This window comes from Coenobita brevimanus, chromosome 53 (assembly GCF_032717465.1).
Source record: "Coenobita brevimanus isolate Jiangsu-jjx chromosome 53, ASM3271746v2, whole genome shotgun sequence".
NCBI lineage: Eukaryota > Metazoa > Arthropoda > Malacostraca > Decapoda > Coenobitidae > Coenobita > Coenobita brevimanus.
Genome location: NC_137006.1, coordinates 1,645,001 through 1,650,477, shown reverse-complemented (window position 1 = coordinate 1,650,477; position 5,477 = coordinate 1,645,001).

Sequence of the window (5,477 nt, the reverse complement as noted above, 5' to 3'; positions counted from 1 at the left end):
CTCTCATACACCTCTCCACTCATCGACATTGATAATTTTCGTAATATCAGCATACCTCGCATTTAAAATAGATAAATGTGTGAAAATAAAAATAATATCGGGTACATGATGAAGAATATTATGCTTGATGAAAAAAAATAAAAAATACGCTTCCATTTTCCGGTAAATAAGGAATCACAGAGTTATAAGGAATACGGCATAGCACGAAATTTCCCAAGCACTGAAAGGATGTACGGTCTTTGATTATGGTACTGTCCTTGTTTACGGCAATATCGAAGCGTAAAATTTTTCAGTATTTTATATAATAATAATAATAATAATAATAGTAATAATAATAAGCTACCATTATCTGTTCGGTTATTTTTATGTTACGGCTATTTTTAAACTATATGTATATATTTTTAAAACGTGATCTGTGTTAACGGTACGAAAATGTAAAAACCAGGGAGTAATATTAATCATAAAATACTTAATATCGTCATAGTCCTTCTCACATTATATTTTCCTGCTTTAAAGGTGATTTGTGCTACTACTATTACTATTATTTTTACTACTACTGCTACTACTACTACCACTACTACCACTACGAGGGCAATTGTAATTTGGCTCATTCATAACTCGTAATATATAGTTTTGTATATTTTTTTTCTGGTAGTTTCATTTGGTGTGTGTGTGTGTGTGTGTGTGTGTGTGTGTGTGTGTGTTTCAGATAATGTTTTTGGCACACTTCATATGGTACCTATGTTCGTGTGCGTGTGTGTGTGTGTGTGTGTGTGTAAGAATAATATACTTAATTTAACCTAATCCTCCTAATCCTAATGCATACTAATCCGTAATCCTTTACTTACAGTATGTGTTTATATATTATTGTTACTTATATCTGAACATATAGGAAGCCTTGTGTAGTTGACTGAATCCGCTTCCTGAGAGAGAGAGAGAGAGAGAGAGAGAGAGAGAGAGAGAGTGAGTGAGTAGTTGACCGAATCCGCTTCCTGAGAGAGAGAGAGAGAGAGAGAGAGAGAGAGAGAGAGAGTTTTCACACGTCAGTTTGCCTATGTTGAACATTCCGACGATCTTCATGCTAGATCTCTCTCTCTCTCTCTCTCTCTCACACACACACACACACACACACACACACACACACACACACACACACACACACCATCCTTCTTTGGCGGGATAGGGAAGTAGTGGAGGGACGTTTGTATAACCAGGCAGTAGATCCACCTAGTTTTATGAGTGCCACCACGTGAAGGCATCCCTCCCTAACACCTCATCCGTTGCGATTTATTCTTGAATTTGGTTACTATCCTTTTTTACCTTATCTATGCCGAGTATGGCGATATTAGGAGCCAGAAGATAAGGGTCTGTGGTTTTATCAGTGCCACCACATGAAGGCATCCCTAACACCTCTTCCTTAACGATTTATTTTCGAATATGGCCGGTTAATATCCTTTTGTAACTTATCTAAGCAAAGTATGGCGATGTCAGGAGCCACAATACAAGGGTCTGTACGTGGGTTAAGCAAGCTCCCTAACACCTCTTCCTAAGCGATTTATTTTTTGATTCGGCTAGTGAATATCATTTTATATATTTTTATGATGAGTATGATGGTATTTGAATGATATAAACGACACGAAGATAGTAAGGAATAATAAAAATAAATCGCTTAGGAAGATGTGCTAGGGAGTTTTCAGAAGAGAATAGTAAGGACCAATATCATCATCATCATCATCATCATCATCCGGACCTCCTTTCCCATCCTAGGAGCAATGATAAAAATAAATCGCTTAGGAAGAGGTGTTAGGAAGCTTTCGGGGGAGGATAGTAAGGAGTAATAAAAATAAATCGCTTAGGAAAAGGTGTTGGGGAGCTTTCAGAAGAGGATAGTAAGGAGTAATAATGAAAAATAAATCGCTTAGGAAGTGGTGTTAGAGAGCTTTCGGAAGAGGATAGTAAGAGTAATAATAAAAATAAACCGCTTAGGAAGAGGTGTTAGGGAACTTTCAGAAGGGGAAAGTAAGAGTAATAATAAAAATAAATCGCTTAGGAACAGGTGCTATGGTGCTTTCAGAAGAGGATAGTAAGAAGTAATAATGTAAATAAATCGCTTAGGAAAAGGTGCTAGGGAACTTTCAGAAGAGGATAGTAAGGAGTAATAATGTAAATAAATCGCTTAGGAAAAGGTGCTAGGGAGCTTTCAAAAAAGGATAGTAAGGAGTAATAATGAAAAATAAATCGCTTATGAACAGGTGTTAGAGAGCTTTCAGAAGAGGATAGTAAGGAGTAATAATAAAAATAAATCGTATAGGAAAAGGTGTTAGGGAGCTTTCGGAAGAGGATAACAAGAAGTAATAAAAATAAATTGCTTAGGAACAGGTGCTAGGGAGCTTTCAGAAGAGGATAGTAAGGAATAATAAAAATAAATCGCTTAGGAACAGGTGCTAGGGAGCTTTCAGAAGAGGATAGTAAGGAATAATAAGAATAAATCGCTTAGGAACAGGTGCTAGGGAGTTTTCAGAAGAGGATAGTAAGGAGTAATAAAAATAAATCGCTTAGGAAGAGGTGTTAGAGAGCTTTCAGAAGAGGATAGTAAGGAGTAATAATAAAAATAATTTACTTAGGAACAGGTGCTAGGGAGCTTTCAGAAGAGGATAGTAAAGAGTAATAATGTAAATAAATTGCTTAGGAAGAGGTGCTAGGGAGCTTTCAGAAGAGGATAGTAAGGAGTAGACTGTAGCACCAGTCGAGCAGGGCAGTACTCCCGAGGTGGATGGAAAGCTGATGACAGGGAGTGCTGGAGCTCCCGTTTCATCAGCCCTCAGGACTAGTTCCTGACCATCCCCCTTTGCTGAACTTTTTCAGTGTCTCAGTTACACAGAGAGTAGGCCAGCATGCTCTCCAGTACAAATTTCTCTATCTATCTTCACCAAACTACATGCACAGTACACACTACACTTCCTATTCAAAATTTACCAAAATGGCGTCAATTCACCCAGCCTCGGAGTCCCCAGGGGGGGGGACCATAAATGTCCCCGCCATCTGCCCCTCTCCCGGTGACGACTCGAGGTGCCTGGAACCACTGTCTGACTCTCTTCTTCTTCATTTCTGCAACATTCGCGGCCTTTCATCTAACTTTCGCTCTGTTGAGCACCACCTCTCCTCCTCTAAACCTCACCTTCTTTTTCTAACGGAGACTCAGCTGTCTGAGGCAACTGACAGCAAACCCTTTTCTGTATCCTCCTACTTTCTCTATACTCATTTCAAAGCCAAAGGTGGCTGTTGTGTATACATACGCAACGACTTATCTTGCTCTCGTGTTCCTGAACTTGATTCTTCTGAATTCTCTCTGGCTTCGGCTTTCCTGTCATTCTCTGACTAAATATATCTGTGCTGTTTACTTATCCCCTAATTCTACTGACTATCAAAAATTCTTTGACTATCTTACTTCTACGATGGAACACATTCTGTCCATTTCTCCTTTCTCTGAAATCTCCATTCTTGGAGATTTCAGTGTTCACCACCACCTTTGGCTCTCCTCTCTTTTCACGGATCCACCTGGTGAACAAGCCTACATCTTTTCTATCCTTAATGACCTAGAGCAGCTTGTACAGCACCCTACCCATATCCCTGACCGCCTTGGAGAGAGCTCCAACATACTTGACCTCTTCCTCACAACTAATCCTTCTGCTTACTCTGTTAATCTTTTCTCTCCGTTGGGCTCCTCCGATCACAACCTTATTACCTTAACCTGTCCTATCACTCCAGTACGGCCTGCGGACCCTCCAGGGAAACGTCGTCTCTGGCATTTTGGAGCTGCGGACTGGGAGGCCTCAGGCAGTACTTCTTTGATTTTCCCTGGAATGATTATTGCTTCCATGGCCGTGAGCCATCTGAGTGTGCCTTGCGCATTACGGAGGTTATTCTCTCGGGCATGGAAGCATACATTCCTTTCTCATATCCTTTGACTAACGCAAGAAAGCCTTGGTTTAATCACGCTTGTTCTAATGCTGTCCGCAACAAGGAGAAGGCCTACAAAAGGTACCGGAGCCAACCCACCCCTGAATCACGTAATCTTTACGTTTCTGCCCGGAATCGTGCTAAGTCTGTTCTTCGCTCTACTAAAAATAATTTCATCCATACTAAATGCTCTCAACTCTCCAACTCGAATTCTTCCCGCTCCTTCTGGAACCTTGCCAAAAATCTTTCTAACAACTTTACCTCATCATCCTTCCCTCCTCTTTTCTACTCTGATGGTTCTGTAGTTATTTCTTCTACTGATAAAGCAGATCTCTTCGCACAGACTTTCTCCTCCAATTCCACCTTAGACGATTCCGGTGCTGTTCCTCCATCACTTCCCCCCTCTGACTTCCTCATGGCTGACATTAAAATTTCTTCAGTTGATGTATTTTCTGCCATTACTGGCCTCAGTACTAACAAGGCATATGGGCCTGTTGGGGTCCCTCCTGTTGTTCTCAAAAACTGTGCTTCTGTGCTTACACCCTGCCTAGGCAAACTATTTCGCCTTTGTCTGTCAACTTGTACCTTTCCTTCTTGCTGGAAGTTTGCTCTCATTCAGCCAGTCCCAAAGAAGGGTGACCACTCCCAACCCTCCAACTATCGTCCAATTGCTTTAACGTCCTGTATTTCAAAAGTTTTCGAGTCAATTCTTAATAAAAAAATTTTAAGGCATCTTTCCTATCACAACCTTCTTTCCGATCGTCAGTATGGGTTCCGTCAGGGACGCTCCACTGGCGATCTTCTCACCTACCTTTCAGACTCCTGGTCATCCTCCTTTCGGGACTTTGGCGAAAGCTTTGCCATTGCACTTGACATCTCAAAGGCTTTCGATCGAGTCTGGCACAAATCTTTAATTTCCAAACTGCCCTCCTACGGTTTCTATCCTTCTATCTGTACCTTCATCGCTAGCTTCCTTTCTGGTCGTTCTATAGCTGCTGTTGTAGACGGCCATCGTTCTTCTCCTAGATCTATCAACAGTGGTGTTCCTCAGGGCTCTGTCCTATCACCAACTCTCTTCCTTTTATTCATCAATGATCTTCTAAGCTGTACATCTAACCCTATCCACTCATACGCTGATGACTCCACCCTTCACCTTTCCATTCGGTTCCCGCAACGCCCATCTCAACAATTACTTCAAGAAACAAGGGATGAGGCTATGGCACACCTAATGTCTGACTTGGCTCATATCTCTGACTGGGGTAAAAATAATATGGTTGTCTTTAATGCTTCTAAGACTCAGTTCTTACACCTATCAACCCGACAAAATCTTCCACAGGTATACCCACTAATGTTTAATAATATTCAGATTAATCCTGCATCATCCTTGAACATGCTTGGGGTTTCATTTACTCGGGACTTATCTTGGAAAGATCATATTACATCTCTTGTAAAATCTGCTTCCAAGAGATTGGGTGTGCTAAGCCGACTCCGCTCTTTCTTTACCCCTGCACAATTGT